We start from the raw sequence: 17,623 nt of genomic DNA, 5'->3' as shown, positions 1-17,623 counted from the left end.
GCAGGCATCAAGGAGTAGTTAACCCATGTGGCTAGAGGGTCCCAGAGCCAAGCACCCTGCCCTTATAGCACACACAGGCTCTGGGATTGCAATCTAATGCTCACTACCCCAACACCTCCATGTGCTCCATGCACATCTCATACGTTGGCCACCAACATTCTCTGTGCCCATCTACAGGCAAGCCCCAACAGTGTTTCATTACTATTTGGCACCATGCAATCGACAGCTGGGTCTGAGGGACCTGCAGAAAGACACAGGGGTGGGCTGTGGTGGGAGCATGGGGATGGATTGGAGCCTCTCTCCCTGCACTAACACCAGCTGTTCCCAGGCAGTCTGGAAGGGCAGCGGGCTGGAGCAGAGCCGGCAGCCACCATAAACCATCCTGCAGTGATTTACAGCCACCCAGCCTCCTGCGAGCACAGCAGCTGCTGTGAGCTAGGAGCTGGAGAGGAGGAAAAACAGCAAAGCTGACAGGAGGGGGAGAAAAGCAACGAGGAACGGGCAAGAAAACGTCTGGTTGGATGTGGGGAGGATGAAAGCCTGATTTCCTTACTCTCCTCCCCTCCTTTATCCCACCCCCCAAAAAATCTCTTATCTGCCTGCAGTGAAAAACAAGGCTTCCTTTGAACCTTTATTATTATTATCATTTTTTTTATGGGGAAAGGACACGTGTGCTAAAGCGGGGGCAGCCCATGAGCTCAGCCCAGCACCTCCCCTCCATCCCCGAAGAAAAACAAGCGGCTCGGGAGGAAGAAAGGGAGAAGGAAAACATGCCGTTCCCTGCACCGCCGCCTTGGCAGCGCGCAGATTGGCCGAAGCCTGGGAAAAGGGAGCCTGCTTCGGTGTTACCGGGCAGATTTGGAGATTTTGGGGGGATGGAGGCAGGGAGGGGGGAGCAGGACACCCGCGCGCCTGCGTCGTGAATGGAGCATGCACAGGGCTGGTTTTGTGATGCTGGATTCCAATTCGCCTCCGCCGGCGCACTGGGACACGGCCTCAGCCGCTTTGTTTCTTGCACTGCTATTTGGGGGAGGCAATGGGGGGTCGGGGGGGGGGTCCCATATTCTTGCCTGGTTTGTTCCTCGCTGCACGGTGCCCGGCTGAATGTGCCCATTGTGCCAGGAGCTGCCATGGGCACACGGCCAGGGCTCCCCGGGCAGGGGCCCGGTCCCAGGGGGCTCAGAGGGAGGGAGGGGAAATAGGAGGGGAAAAGGAAGGAATAAGAAATTAAGAGCAGGGTTTGGAAATGGGAAACGTCACTGTGCAGAAAGCGGTTTGAAAGGAAGGGAGAAAATGTGGCCAGCACCTTTGTCTGCTGTATTTTGGCATCCAAAAGGGCATTTTTCTATGGGAACAGTAAAATAAGTCCCCCTGTCACTATCCTAAAATGTTGATTTCATCTCCAAAAAGGGCTTGTGCAGGGATCTGCCTTGATGCCCACATGGGATGCCCCTGCTGCTCTCCTGCATGCCACATCCTGCACGTAGGGTTGGACATTGCCATTGACAGGGAATGGCCCTGGCTCTGAGGGATGGGCTCGTGCTGTGCCATGTAGCAATCCACCCCAAATCCATCCACCAAGCTCTCAGTTTGCCTTGATGCCATCTCCTTCACATGGGCTGAGGAGCTCCTGTGGTGCTCAGACTGTACAGTGCAAAATCACAACCTAAGGCAAGAGAGAAGCATTTAAACAGCAGTAGAAAATAATATATTTTTGTTTTTAAGCTTGTAAAAGACCATTGATTTCTCCAGGCCAGAGGCAAAATGAATGCCATGCCACATTGCTGGATGGCCACTCCACCCTGCACAAGGGACATAACTTAGTGGGCATGGTGGGGATGGGTTGGAGTTGGACTAAATTATATTAGCAGTCCCTTCCAACCTTAGCGATAATATGATTAATCTTTCTTACTCATTAGCATGCAAACCAGAAAATCCATCACTTTGTCCTGAACAGAGGGAACAAAAAAAGGCCCACAGAACTGGCTATCACGTAAGCAAACAGGGTGACATGGAGACCCTTCCTGGTCCTCGGGCTTATTTGCTTCCTTCCTGCTTCCTTGGGCTTATTTGGTGATGCTTCCATGAATTTCCTTGGCTTTCCCCAGGGGAGCAAACTGTAGCATCTGTAGATACAGAGAGTTGGGGAACCACACATATTACAGGTCCTAAAACATTGTCTACCGTTTCACCTTCCTGCTGGCCATGGGAGATGGGGAAGGTGACAGCAGCTTAGGAGACAGGGCCCCAGGCAACTCTCCAAGCCAAGCAAAGTGCAGGACAAAAGCATCTTAAGAGTGACACTCATTAGGGTAAGGGTGAGGTGTTTTCATTTGCGTGTGATGTGAACTCCTATTCATGGTTCCTCATTAAGACACAAAGGACCTGAGGAACTGTCCCAACTTTGGGTTGGCAGTATCCTATCTGCTTGTGACCATCTCTTGGACAGGTCACCCAAGGGAAAATAGGAAAAGAAAAAAAAGCAATTAAAAACCAGGCCCTGCCTTGTGCTCAGCCCCAGCTCAGGGATGCTCTGCTGAGGTGACCCAAGACATGACCTCGGTCTCCTGCCCTCCTCCTGTTCACTCTACAGTCCAGTCAAGGCCAACACCAAAGGATTTTAATTAAAACCTTTTTCCAGCCACAGTGGTGGGCATTTTGTCTCTTAATTGCAGAACAGACAGGCTCTCAGAGGAACGAATGGTTGTCCAGTTGGCTGGCATACTCTGCCCAAGCCAAGGGCTGGGAACACTAGCACCAAGCACAAGAAGGGTCTTTCAGCATTAAGGACACACACAATGCAAGAGGAGCACTGTCATCATCATTAGGAGGCAAAAAGGAGAAGAACATTTTCTTCTGCCTGGCAGGGGTGGAAACTGGGCTCAGTGCCTGCCGCTGCCAAGCTGGAAAACCGAGGGACAATCACCTCCAGTCTTCATGCCTCCTTCACCTTCATTTGCAACGTGCTTGCCCCCAGCTGACATTTTCTGGAATAAGGATGGTCAGATCTGCACCGCCTGTTCCAGCAGACATCTTGGTGGGTCCTGACCTGGAGGATTTAATGTCAGTGGAGAGACATGAGAATCCCCAAGAAATACATAGATGCGGCACTGAAAGCCATGGTGGTGATGGGTTGGCCAGTTGGACTTGATTGTAGTGGCCCTACCAACCTTAATAATTCTGATATTCTAAATGTGCATCTGCCTTTTGAATGACAGCATTCAGGTGGTGACTCTTCTCTGCCACCTCCAGACATCAAAGTCCTACTTTAACGTATGCTATTGCTCTTCTAGCTGAAAGACCTTGTGTCCTCTATCAATGAGCTTTGTATCACTACTGTCGCCCCTAGGTCACAGAATTCTGTCTCTAAAAGCATCAGAGATCATGCAGCACTCCCTGAAGGATTACTCAATATTAAACACTGCCAGCACCATTCACTTGGTAGATGCAGGAAAACCCCAGCTATTGCCTGTGTGCCCTGTCAGGGCGATGGTTTGGATGTTGCACAGTCTTACCTGCTCTTTGGTTTGCTTGCTTGCAGTTAAAAACCTGATTTTGCCTACAGGGGAAAACCAACATGTTCTTCTGTTACACCACAAAAATTTCTTCTTGTAGATGAGAAGATCCCTCCTCTCCACTTATAAGCATAGCATATGCTTCAGGATGCCCTTAACCCTTTTTTTGCCCTGGAATCCTCACCAGCTTTCACCTGGAAAACAACACGAGCATACTTGTAATTGAAGGATGTTGACCCAAGGGTGAAAACACATTGGTAAGGAAACAATTTTCACTTTCAAATGCTACGGCTTTGCTGTTTGGAAACTCTCTATTTCATGTTCCCGTTCCCAGCCAATTCACATTTTTGCTTTCAATCTTTGCAGCCTCAGCCAGGCTCTGCTATGCGGGCTTGTTGTTAGTGTGTCATGGAGAGCAACACATACCTAAGGGAAGGAGTCAATGCATGTTGAAGATGGGCCTGGCCAAGTTCCCTTTCCCTCTCCCGCTCCAAACGTCCCCCAGCTTCGGAAAAGTTTGCCTCCAACTCTGAACTCGCTTGGCCCCACCGCTATAAATAGATGGAACAAAACCTCCCAAGCCAAATGCCCTGAGTGTTTAGAAAGCTTTGATCCCGCGCTGCTTTTGAGCGCTTGATCCCTTCCTGCTAATGCAGCTTGTGACCATATTGCAGCTCAAAGTGGGGTGAAGGAGGGGGGGCTGTGCCATAAGACCCCTGGTATTGTCCCATGCGGTGCCAAGACACATCCCTGGGGCTTTGCATCCTGGTGGTCACCGTGTCACTCCCCATGTCTGGACAGAACAGACCATGGGTTAAGCCTCCTTGGTGCCAGCTATGGGTTTTCCCTTCTGTTTCCCTTTTCCTGTGGGTTGAGGGCACTTGCCCCCCCACCCCGCTGGGTGTGCCTGCCTCTTGTGCCTTGGCATTGCTTGCCTTGGCCAGGGACGGAAGTGGAAAGAGACAAACATCAGGAGAATAAAAACAAGAGCAACAACAAAAAAGGGCTGCTCTTGCAGTATTTCCAACCCATCAAGCACAGGGTAGGAATCTCATGAGAAAGCTCTCACCAAACCCCAGGCTGAGAGGGTTGGGTAGTGGCCCCAAGACTTGACTGCTCCTGCTGAGATCCCAATGGGTACAGAGGAGTTCAGCACCCACTGCTGCTCAGGCATGCCACCCTTCAGCCCCCCATATCCCTCCCCTACTCCAAGTCAGTGCAGCCAGAGCCCTCTGTGCACCCCGGCTCTCATATGGCTCCAGGACAGACAACACAGGACAGATGCACAGCATCAAAACAACCTTCCCACCGTGCTGCTTTAGCATTTCCCAGCAGCTTCGTGGCAGCCCTACAGCAAACCAAGCTGCATCAAGTTAGATACAGGCTTCTTTGATGCAAATCCCATTTGAAAGGAAACTCTCTAGTGTTTCAAACTTCCTGCCTTCTCACCTTGCCCTGCGCAAGGCTGCAGTGCTGCAATCACAGTTCTGTGGAAATGCAGGAGAGCTGGCATGGGCTGGGGCTGGCATGGGACCAGCCCCACAGCTGTGTCCCTGGGGAGCTGGATTAGCTAATACCACGTTGGGAAAGGGCTGAGGTCAGCCCTATCACCCTCTGTCACTGACAGGGACAAGAGAGCTTGGATATTGTTCCAGAGGGAAACTGCAACTAAAGAAGAACAGCTTTCTGAGTAAAATGATACAGAGCTTATTGCAGAGAAGAGCAGTGCTCAACTCTCCTTGCTCCCTGCACCTCATGGTACCTATGATAGGGCTCTGCACTGCTGGGACACCTACAGCCCTCACAGGGAACACTCAATCTGATCAGCATCTGCGCAGCCCCCAGCCTGGGGTCATCATAGGAACACCCATCCTCAGCTCACCAAGGATGCAGGGCTGGGCTGTTGATCCCTATCCATACATACCTGCTGAGGTGCTTTGCCCCATTTGTCCTGCTCGCTCCTCACCAGGAACAACACTCACCTACCCAAGAAAACAGCATCCAAAAATCAGCCCGCAGAGGCTGAAAGTGGCCCCATCACCTCCACACACCCCGGGGTGGCTGGCAGGAGGCAACCTCGGAGGCGGGCGCTGGCTTGGGGCTTTGTTTTTTGTCCTGTTTACCCTGCCGAGAGGAACAGAGGAGTTCAGTGTGCAGGAATCTCGTGCCCTCGCCCCGCTCCCCCGCCACACGAAAGCTGCTGAGCAAACAGGAGGACGCAGAGCCACTCGCGCCCCGCTGGCACCCGCTGCCTTTCGGTGCGGCCGGCCCCACTGCCAGCTCTTGCATAAGTGGCTGTCTCAGCTCGGTGCTGTTCTCGGGGGCTTTTTTCTTCTTTTGTCCCACAGGAGGCATGGCCAAGGGGGTCTTGGGACCACCAGAGCATTGAGCATCCCGTCCTGCTTGTTGGATGCACGGTCCAGGTGCCATGGTTGCCTCCTGCAAGTCTCCAAAGCCAAACACAGGAGCATCTTCGCAAGGGCATCTCGATGCCATTACCTTCAAGGAACACTCCTCATCCTCCACGTTGCAGAAGGGTTCTTGCATCCTATTTTTTGTTCCTTTAAGCCCTATGTAACAAGGTATTGCTTCTGATTAGAAGCAATAAAAATAATAATCCAAATGCCAGTCCCATGCGTTTCATTATTATAGAAACCTCTGTGCCAACAGCCCTGCTTACCTGCACACTTCCTCAGTGGGGATCTCCTCACCTCACAGCACAGGGATTAGATCAAATTAACTCATGCTTAGAGCTGAGGCAGGATCAGGCAAATCCTGGCTTGGCTAGCTCTCTTTAAACTACATCTTGCAAACAGAAGGCCTGGAAACAGTTTTGCTTTAATTGCTTTTCAAAATGCAGCCAGCAGATGGTTTGGTAACCCGAATTCATGACTCTTTCCACAGCTCCAGGCTGCTGGCTTTGAAACCAAACCCAAGCACGACCCAGGTAGCGAGGGCCCCATCCTGTCTGCTTCACCAAAGCACCCATGTGGTGCATGGGACAGGACAGCACAAACATAAGTTACACAACACTGGGGCAGCCCAGATGGGCAGGGACGTTCAAGCATACCTGCCCTCTGGTCCCAGGTGTTATTTTTGGTCGAAGGCAACGGGCTGGCTGCTCCTGAAGAGCATTTACTGAGTGTAGGACAGCCAGAAATGAGGGGCAATTTGCACAGCCTGTGGCCAGGGCCACTGTGTTCAGAAATGCTTCAACGAGCCTGGAAAGCCCATGGGTCCATAAAATAGTCTGCACCACAGGGAATGTCCCTGGCCACACATCCTTTCAACACCTGGTCCTTGGGGCTGCTCCTGTGCACCCATACCCCAAAGCATCCCAGCTGCTCCCAAAAGGCTACAGGTTAGGGAGCAGGTTCCTCTGCTCACCCTTACATGCTATGTGATTACCAGCATCCCTTCACCTCTCCCATTAGCCACACTGATGCGCCAGTGTATGGTGCATCCCCATGTCCATCAAGCTGGGAATGGGGACCAACAGGGCTACAGATTGACCTCCACTCTGCAGCAAAGTTTTAATAGGTTCCTTATGGCTCTGCTGGCCTAAGTGTTGTCCTCACCTCACTAGAACACCTCCATGCTCAGCATCCCACACCCAGATACACAGCCGTGCCCCAAAACCAGCCACATCCCACTGCAGATGAATTAAGGCTGTCCCGAGAACCTCGCACGCGTCTGCTGAAGCAGACTTGTTTTTCTGTTACAAAGTAATTTGAAATTCTTGGAAGGCAATCAGGAAAGTACAAAGTATTCCAGCTCAGGACAGCCTGGGACTCATTCCTTAGAGGCACAATGGTTGTTTACTCAATCCTTCATACATTAATATCTAAAAATTCATGAGTTCAATTGTAAACAAGAAGCACTGACTTCAGCGGGTTGTCTACTTAACAACAGTTGTCCCAGCCTGAATGCTGATTTTGTTATCTTTCTTCTAATCTTACTATCAGAGGGTCAAGATTTCGCAAAAAAAAATTATGGGAAATATTTCAAGCCCATTTATTTCTGGTTTTGAAACGCATCCCTCTGAAACCCAAGGCCAAAGAAAGACTATTTCGAATCAACATCGAGGAGTGCAGGCAGGGAGAAGAGCTGTTTGTGCCAGCACTGTCCTCTGGCTCAAGAACAAATGAGCAAGAAGCCGGCCACAGATGCGCTTGTGCTGGAAGTCAGAAGATTCCTAACCACCACAAGGGACTGTCCCAAGGCAGGGGACAAATGGACACTAAATAATCCAAACTCTAACTGCTGCCAAGACAAAGCACAACGGCTTGCTGGAAGCAAAACAGCAGGCTGCCTGCAGCGAGCAGAGGTCTCACCTGCATTTATCAGACTCAAGGAACGACACAAGAGGAGAAGGGAGCTTCCTGAGCGAGATGTTCATGTATCTTTATCTCTGCTGCTGTCAAAGGGCAATAGCTGAGATTGCAGACTGTCAGAAAGCCTCCCTGCAGGCTATCTCCCGAGGACATCAACAAGCCCGAACAATCACCTTCACTCTCCTGATAAAGGTTTCCAAGCAAGTGAACGCCCAGGGAGCTGTCACCTTTGCCAGTTATAAGTCATAGAACCACAGAATCACAGAATGGTTGGTTTGGAAGAGACTTCAAAGCCCATCCAGTCCCACCCCTGGCCATGGGCTGGCTGCCCCCCACCAGATCAGTCTGCCCAGGGCCCATCTGTGGCCTTGGAGACTCCCCGGGATGGGGAATTCACTGCTTCTTTGGGCACCAGCTTGCCTGGGGCTGGTTCAGGTACAGCCCAAAGATGCAAAGCCTGCGGTCCCTGTTGGACTTGATCACTTTTTAGCTTTAACCTCCTGTCCCACCCTGCAGAAACAAGGCAGACAAGTAGGGGTGACAGGATGGTTACACACTTACTGCCAAATCACTGACCAAGGACAAGAGCGCTTGGGCAAGCCCAAGTTTCATCCAACAAAGAAACTGGGGAGAAAACGCCCCTCAATTCAATCTATGTCCCTTCCTGACCCATGGAAGCCAGTTGAACATGCCATCCGAGAGCACTCATGAGTCTTCAATCTCTACTTCCTTGATCTCCACCTGGGAAAAGCCACTGCACAACAATGCAAGCAGTGCCACAGCAATGCAAGAGGTGCCATTCAACTCCCTGTTTGTTTCGGTGAGCAGTTGCTTCTATGAGCATCATGTCCCTGTAGGACATTTAGGTCTAAGTTTGCATCCATACAAACATTCCACTGGAACAGAACAAAGCCAGGCTGTGTTTGGAGCCAACCTCCCTGAGGAGGACACATAGAACCATTGGGGGTTGGAGCTCAATGATCTTTAAGGTCCCTTCCAACTCGAGCCACTCGACGCTTCTGCACTGATGCTACTCAGGCTGATAAACTCATTCTGATGAAAGAACCGAGCAGACACTTCAGGTGGTGGTGAGAAGGGCTCCTTCTCCCTATCATGAGCTGGGATATCTCCTCCCTGACCGTCTGCAGGGATGGCAGTGAGGCAGAATGCCTGCCCATCCTGCCCGCCAGCCGGGCTGCCCCGCAAAGCAGTTCCATGTTTGTCTTGGATGACCTCCTGCTGGACCAGTGCTTTCCACTGCGTGGCTCTCCTGCGCCGTCAGAAAGCGGACTTCCTGCTGTTTGATCTATTTTCGCTGCTCGTTGAGCCGAGTGCCTCCTCGTTTCCTCCATCAGGACCAATCTTTCCATCGCCCCAGTCTGGGTATTGCTGTGGGAAGAGGGCTAGAGGTCAGGGAGCTGCTCCATCCCTCAATGACCCTGGAGAGGCCACATCCTCACCCACAGGGATGGCACGTGGACACAGAGTGCCCTCTGCTGCTGCGGTCTCCAAGGAAGACGTGGGACAAAGCAACATGCAGCTTTGTAAGCCTCGGGACAGGCTGCCAAGCTCAGAGCCTCCCTGCCAACAGAGCCTGCTGGCACACTGCTGCTAACCACAGCTCCTGGGGAGCGGGCTGGCAGGGGAGGCCCTGCTGGCCATGTCACACCTGGAAGGACACTTCCGTGATCCCTTAGCAGCCCACACCACAGCAAAGAGCACAGAGCATGGCAGAAATGGGCTGTTTTTCCTGAAACAGTGCAGGGAAGCAGCTGCACAGGAAGGTCCACACAAGCAGATGGGGTGCAAAATGGATGCCTCACCCTTCCCAAGCCACCAGCTAGCAGCTGTTCTTGCTGCAGAGGGTCCACTGGGAGCACAAAGGCAGACATTAGTTAATTAAAGGCCCAAACAGGTTCTGCACAACATTTCAGAGGCTTGGGTGCAGCCTCTGGGCCATACAGAGGTTGGTGGGTGCTCATCTTGCTCCCGGAGCACTGCCTGCTCTGTTTTCCTTTTCCTCACAAACCCTCCCGTTTCATTTGGGCACAGAGAACCTCAAGGCAGGTTTCAAGAGCACGCCACAGGTGGCAAAGTTCATTCCCTGTTAATAAGACTCCCTTTCAGAGATAAGGCCTATTGACAGCAGAGACCGACGGGGGTTTATGGCACTGGCAGCACTCCGTCCCCCAGCAGGGTTACGTGGCACAGGCAACGTCCAGGAGATAGTCATCACCTGCTGTGAGCTGACACTGGCCTCCTTCTGGCTGCACAGCCTGCACATTCCCTACCTCTGCTACAAGGGAAGGGCTCTGCCAGTCTGAAATCCAGCTCCCAGCGCCACAAGGGAGCACCCAAAATCCAGACCGTATGTCTGAGAGCATTGTCCACATGTTTCTTTGTCATGCTTTCATCTCTAGATCTCCCTGTGACAGAGGACAGCAGGCCCCCACCATGCCCAGTGACCACATCCCTCAGTGTCGCATCTCCACGGTTCTGGAACACCTCCAGAGATGTGACTCCTCCACCACCACCACCCTGGGCAGCCTGTGCCAATGCCTCACCACTCTTTCTGCAAAGAAATTTTTCCTCCTCCACCCAAATCACCCCTTTGGGAGAGACCCCTTTCCAACTTCTCAGACATTCCTGCTACAAAGCCTTCCCTGCTGGGTCCAAAGCACAGCGTTCGGGGCTGGACCCCTCCCCACCTCCACGACCCACACATCCTTTTGCTGACCCTACCTCTATCCCCAGCGTGCTGAGTGTGCACAGCCACTATCTCTGTGTTGTGCTGATCAGGAGATGCCTGGCCAAGAGGAGTGCCCCACTGTGTCTTCTAGTTATCTCACAGCTGCTGTAAAGTGCTGGCAACCGAAACGCTGAATCAGGAGTGCTCAGCTGGAAGAAACACCTTTGGGTTTCGGCACCAGCATGGACTTGTGCCAGTTTGAAGCCTTTGATCAGGGAGCAGAGGACAACCCAGGTAAACGTGGCTCAGTGCCCATCTCCTCAGAAATACCTTGACCCCAAACATGCTGCAGTCAGACAACGGGGAGGCCAAGGGGACCAGCAGCACAGAAACCCAAAAATAATTTTCTAACATCACCTGGCTTCTTCATCACAACACCCATGGTGAGATATGGCAGCCTGCAGCACTGGCACCCAGAAGCTCCCACACTCCACCGATGTTGTTATCCTAGGGCAGTCAGCAGAACTCCTCAGGAGCCTGCCCCAGCCACAAGCAGCTCCTGTTTCCCTGAGCTCAGCAGCCCTGCAGTAGAGCAGCTCGGAGAGAAGGAAAAACCGCAACAGCATTGGCTCACGTCCCATCAGATAGGACACACAGCCGCACAAAGTCCTGGGGTACAGCTGATGGTGCCCTGCGGTCCCTCTGGGGGACATGAGGTGGGGACAGCAGCTACATGGATCCCATTCCCAGGCACGTTCCCTGCCTCAGTTTCCCCAGCTGTCCCTATCCACCTGACACCTGATTTTTGAGGCACGGCAGGCGAGATGCTGGCAGAAACAGGTTACTCCTGCTCACCTCCACACTCACCGCGCTGCCTGCACGAAGGAGCCAGTGCCACGGAACATCCCTAGAGGCCAGCATCCAGCACTGCCTGAGGCTCTGTGCCACCCATCGAGGGGGTGACGTTGTCCGTGTCCCCAGCGCTGCCAGCAGGATTCGCTAGGCGACAATGCCACCTGCTGCCCGCTGCCGGCCAGGACACCCCGCCACGCAGCCCTGCAGGGGACTGTCTCCATCCCGCATCAGACTCTGTCCCATCCAATCCCCTCCATGCTGATTTTGAGCCAAATCGATGCCCTGAACTGCCTTAAGGCGAGCCCGTGGCAATCTCAGTGATTCACCCACCGAGTGCCACCAGCCACCTCCAGCTCCCCCCTGCCTGGGTTTAATCATCTGGAAACACAACGATGCTATTTATTTATTTATTTATTTTAAACTAGGAGCCACACCATGAGACACTGATGTATTTTAACCTTTCAAGCACTTACACATTGTTTCTACAGCTTAAGATAAAAGATGTTACCAAAGGGAGGAGAACGGCGGTAATTATCTGCATTTCAGAAGTTTAACCTTTAGAGAAGGAATCGGGTTTCCAGCCCTATTTGTTAAATGTTTTTAAGCTGCACTTTTCTAAGTGGCTGTACACCTGATTATAAGGGTATTATATTGATAGCTGGCATCCCCAAGCACAGCCTGAGGCTGACGGTAGCCCCAAAACTCAGGAGTGACAGTACCACAGAAGGTGACATGGGAACAGATTGATGAGGTCCCTTACAGCCAGACACCAGAGCGATGTGGGTTGTTATTCCTAGCTGCTTACCTGCTGGCAGAGACTCTCCCCAAAGCCAGGCTGAAAGTCAGTGTGACAGGCTTCTGCATGGATCTAGATGGCTGCTTACCCATCCTGGTAGGCTATTTCTGAAGGAAACAGCATGGTGATGTTACATCTAGCATTAATTGCTGGAGAATAGATGGTGGAGGGAATGAGTACCAGCCAGATGATGCAAGAGGAAGGTGCACAGCAGGAAAGGACGAACCCCACCATGGGGTCATTCAGGGACCACAAAAAGAGCAGACATCACAAAGAACCAAATGTCTTATCCACGTGCTGCAGGGATGAGGACATCAGCCCACATTCACTTCCCTTCAAAGCTCCCTGGGGCTCTGTGTCCTGGCTGCTTGCCCTATTCCCTGCCTTACAGCAGAGCAGTGCTTCTTCGTTGCACTGACAGGCAAAGTCAGTCTCGTTGGCTGTCTGTAATACATCAGGCTGCTGCACCCTGAAGGCATCGCTAGGTGCTGATCCTCCCCTGACAGCCATTCAAATTCATATTTACCCATATGGAGTTGCCACTTGGCATCACAGCCTCCTGAACTGATGAATACGGTAGGGAGAAGGGGGAAAAAAAAAAAAAACATCTGATTGCTGTGCTGGTTCTGGATGTGATTCTTTTTGTGTTCATTTCAGAAAATACCGTAGTTAGCAGCCAGCAATACCTGCAAGGGAAGCATATTTTAAGTGAGCATTGCAGGCGAGCCATGCAAAACAGATTTCAGCTTCACCCTTGCACACAGTGAGTTAGGTTCCCATGGGGAGAGAACAGAAAAATGCTGTGATGCCATGTGTCACCTTCACCACCCCACAAACTGGCAAGAGCAACCCAGTCCACAACAGGGGCTGGGATTGACCTTAGGACAGCTGCAATTGGTCAAGAAAAAGGAAGAGGCATAGAACTGGAAAAAAAAAAACAAAAAACAAAAAACCAGCATTATTGCACCAGCAGAACAACAGCCATGCACAAACAGAGATACCTGGTTGCTATTCTATAGATTATGTCAGATGGTTTTGCTGCAAGGTTGTAAACCGTGAGATACAGCTCTGAGATTTTGTGGCATCTTCTTAAATCACTGTTTTCTTGCCCGGGATGCAGGGCTTTGAGGTTGTTTTTTGGGTTTTTTTGTTTTGTTTTGTTTTTTTAATAATGTAGATGGCATTTTACAAGGCTTTTTTTTCCTTGGCTGCATCTTCAGCATAGATCTCTGCTGCAGTTAGAAATCAGTCCAGAGCACGTTGTTCACAGACCCGAGCAGGGAGGGCATTTTCCCTTAACTACAAGTTTATCCCTTATTTCAAAGACACTAAAGGGAAGGAATGCTCATCAAAATTACCTTTTACAATGCCTAGAGCTCTCTCCAGCCTGCCACCCTCCCCAGTGCTGGCAGGACCCAGCTCCCAGCTGGGTGACAGCACTGCCTGGGGACACGTTTTGCAGTCCCCTGCCTTGATGGCACCAACTACAGCCTAGAGATGGCAAAGGAGATGGGCTCCAATCCAGCCCTACATAGGACTTTCTGATGTGCATGGAGAGAGCCAGCCACTGTCTATAGAGATGAAAAAGAGAAAAGCAGTGTTGTGCCACACTGAGAAGTGGTGCTCACCTGCCCTCCTCCCACGTCTCCTGCCTTGCAGCAGCGTGGGAGCAGACGCTTTCCTCCAGCACGAGCTCCCAGGGCTGCTTCACATGGTGCAGGGCAGAGCCTGCGGAGCTGCTGGCAAAGCTGCAAAGAGAATGAGTGAAAATATAAGCAAAGCATCAGTCCTGATTTGTTCTGCTGGTGGCACGCCGGGCACTTTCCTGCTGAGCCTGTGGGGCAACTTTCCCACCAGTGCTGTCACAGCTCCCACGTGTCCTCACTACTTTCTCATCCTCTCGCTATTTTTATTTCTCTGGAAATGCTCTGGGCAGCCAGGTGACCTTTATTAAGATTGGGGCTTTTTATACTGCATGATTCTGCATTAACGCACAGCTTTTTTCTTTGCTGAGCCATCCTGGAGAGGCTTCTGCTGCTCACCTGACATTGCAACATGTGAGCCAAGATGCGAAACAACTACTGGACCTGAAACTTGGCAGAGCATCAGGGCCTCTGGAATTAACAATAGTGGCTCTTGCCACCATATGCTTTGCATGGGGTGGGGAGAACCCTGACCACTAGGTTTAAATCCCACACTGGAATGGCTGTGGAAAACCACATTGAAACCTCATCTCTCTATGCTGCCACTGAGCAGTGCTATGGACAACTCTCTCACCTACAGCACACCAGGTCCAGTAATTACAAGCAAAATATTTGCACTCTTCACTCTCCTCCTGGGACAGCCCCTTCCCAAAGCACGGAGTGTTTTCACATCAATAAGCTCCTCTCTCAGGCCAAGAACAGGGAGCAGAGGGTTGGAGAAAATGGCTTTTCTCAAGTACCTGGTAGCTGAGGCAATTAAAAGAAAATTAAACTGACATTTCTAACTTGCAGCATAAAAGAGATGTGCAACAGTGAAATAATTAAAAGTTACTGCTGGGAACATCCTGTTCTCACCAGTTTGCTGAGAAGAACAAAAGGGCAAGAAGCAATTTTGGTGCTCCTTCTTTTGATTTATTTATTCCTCCTGTTTTGATAATTAATTATTAGTTATTGCTGTCTCCTCAAAAGCTGAAACCCAAGGGTTTTCCAAAGGGTAGCAGAGAGACATACTGGTCAATACCTGATTTACCCAGCCCCACTAGTGACAAAAGCAGCCTTTTGCCAGCTAGGTCCCCAGCCCACAAAAGGCTTCAGAGCTCCATTTCCAGGTTTGCAGCACCTGCCTGCAAGATCTTTCCAGCAACAACCTGGGAGCAACTCCATGATGGAGCTGCAGCCCATTCCATGCTGTCTCTTGCCATCCAGCATCTTCCCAAGTCAGCTGCACCTGGGTATCTTGGGCACAGAAAGAGAGCCTCTGGTTGGAAATCAGCTTTAGAGCATCCACACTTGCTCCTCCCCAGAGCTCAGCTGGCCACATACAACAGCATAAGAGAATTCCTGATGTTCTTCAAGCCAAAGCATCCCAGGATTCTACTCTCATGGACTTCAAGACTGAGTATACCCAGGGTTTATCACTGACCTTCTGGAAGTAAAGTACTCACTGCAGTTTTAGAATGAGCATCCCCTTGCCCTACACATAAGCAAGATGAAGCAGGGGGGGGTATATGCTTCTCCAGTGTCTGCATAGCACTGCTTCAGCCTGTCCAACCCCCTGCATACAAGTGCTTCTGGGAGGGACCTGGGGAACAGTCTGGAAGGAAAGCAAATGCTCAAATCACTGCTGGAGGTTGTGGTCATATTTTATACATCTGTACCCACTCATCCAGCAAATCTTTGCAATACGTGACAGAAAAGTCACTATAAGCTCTTCCTCAATGGTGCTTTGTGGTAAGAGAAGCAAAAATGCAATTATAGCAATCCGTGTATTTAAAAGGAAGTCAGGTGAAAAGACAGGCAAGTGCACAATGCACTAAACAAGGCTCTGCATTGGAAACTGCTAGAAGCCCCCCTAAATTTGCTTCTCCTTTCTATGAATGTGAACTAAACAAATCAGGCCAGGCCTTTCCTTGCTCAGAGCTGGCTGTCTTCCGTCTCAACAGGGGCAAGAAAGCACATCAGTTTGTGGAGGCACACCAAAAGTGAGAGATGTCCTCGTTTCCAGTTTGCTTTGATTGGCTTTGTTAGCAGGTTGGGCCTCAACAACATTGCTGCCAGCATCACACACCCTCTGAGGCCACATCTCACTCGACTCAGATGCTGCTTCCAGATTTCTTACTCTGTTCTTCAGAGTGGGAAGAAAACCTGTGCAGAGGTGAGCCCTGGTCCTACCTGGCTGTGCTACAACATTGCAGGCACATAAATTTATTTGTAAACAACATACAAATGTGCTTGTGTTGTGATAGTATCATAGCTGCTAAGGACTGGCCAGGCAGGGGGAAGCCTAGCTTTATTTTTCACTCTTGCAGTAATTACTGCGTGACCATTACCAAAGCTGTGTAACACTTGGAGAGCTGAGAAGAAAGTGATGTACTTAAAATTGAGGATATTATTTGTGTTTACACAGACTCCTCAATCCCCGAGCTATTTTAAAACTGTTGTTGTATTCTCAAGTGAATACACTGGGAATAAATACTCTGTCTACAGACCTAGTCGTGTATGCCATGAGCAGTTTAAAAGTCTCTTGTGCTTTTAACTCACATGCACTGCAGTGGTGTTGAACAGGTATCTGTACAGACACACAGCATACAACAGGTGTGCATCTGCATGCATCCAGAAGTGAGAAGGACCTGAGGTCTTGCATCCGTGCTGGCAGCTTGAATAGAAGCAGGTCTGCTTGGGAAAAATCACAATAAAAACACAGTTCTCCCTTCTATTTCCAACACTCCATCTCTGTATTTCTACATTCCGCTGCTCACCAACACCATCAGGTGATGAGAATTACCTGCAACGAGAGAGGGTCAGATGACTTCCAAACCCTTGTACTAAAGCTTGGAAGCACAGAAATGATGATCCCCAGGCTAAATTAAGTTGCAATGGACTTCCCACAGCTCGTGCAGGAGTTTGTGGAAGTTTCTTTGCTGAGGGTTCAACAGGTTTTTCCCAGAAATCATCGCACATTTTAATTACTCCCTTCACACATCTGAGCACTTGATATCCAAGTTAACCTTCCAGGCAAGTATCTTTTTAATAAGCTTTCAGTTAAGCCTAGCAGTTTCCATTTCACCAGCCATTTACTTTCCCCATTAAACAGGCCTTTGTTCAAAACACTTTCACCATTATGCTTTTACAGGTACAAATTGCACCGGCTGCTAACCCCGATGAGCAGAATAACTGGATGTTCCTAATTACCACAACTGCCTAAGCAGAACAGTCAAACAGCATAAAGCTGTGCATACTGGTGCAGTTTAATTAGATATCAAACCCCCCTACAGCAAGAGCACAGCATACCAAGGGAAAGCAAGATGCTGAAAAAGGGGAGACTGTGGCTGAGAACTCAATGTGGGTTTAGAGGAGGACGTATGCTTAATGTATGACAGCTCCTGGGATGGCTTTGCACCTTGCTGTCCTCCCCCTCTGGGTCACTTCAGAATAAGACGCAGTCCCTACAGAACAGCACCTCTCTCAGCAGGTCATTTACCCATCGTTTCCTTTTAGCCAGAACTCTTTCCATTGAAGATCTTTCCTTACAGAGATGAAGCAGCCCTCAGATGAGGCCCTTTGCTGACTGTTTCTGAAAAGCGTTTCAGTATTGGCACTGCCTGCAGGGGGTAGCTTGGAGAAGTCTCATTCACTGCTTTAGTAAATGTACATGGTATGCAGAGCCTTGATCCGTCCTGGCACAGGTATCTGCATTACATCATTTCAGAGACAACACAACAGGAATTCCT

At 50.5% G+C, this 17,623-nt stretch overlaps 1 long non-coding RNA gene across 1 annotated transcript; it reads right to left on the bottom strand.

The window, feature by feature from the left end:
• Positions 1–456: 456 nt before the first annotated feature.
• LOC149916802 (uncharacterized) lies at positions 457–16,423 on the bottom strand. Its single transcript, XR_016469094.1, has 5 exons — positions 13,818–16,423; positions 12,199–12,875; positions 5,440–9,238; positions 3,516–3,709; positions 457–1,666 (listed from the first exon to the last, which is right to left on the bottom strand). It is a non-coding gene; the product is annotated as an uncharacterized LOC149916802 (long non-coding RNA).
• Between the last annotated feature and the right edge of the window lie 1,200 nt (positions 16,424–17,623).

Source organism: Phasianus colchicus, chromosome 9 (assembly GCF_987193195.1).
Source record: "Phasianus colchicus chromosome 9, bPhaCol1.hap1.1, whole genome shotgun sequence".
In the NCBI taxonomy this organism is placed as follows: Eukaryota; Metazoa; Chordata; class Aves; order Galliformes; family Phasianidae; genus Phasianus; species Phasianus colchicus.
This window is presented reverse-complemented; position numbering and strand designations above follow the sequence as displayed.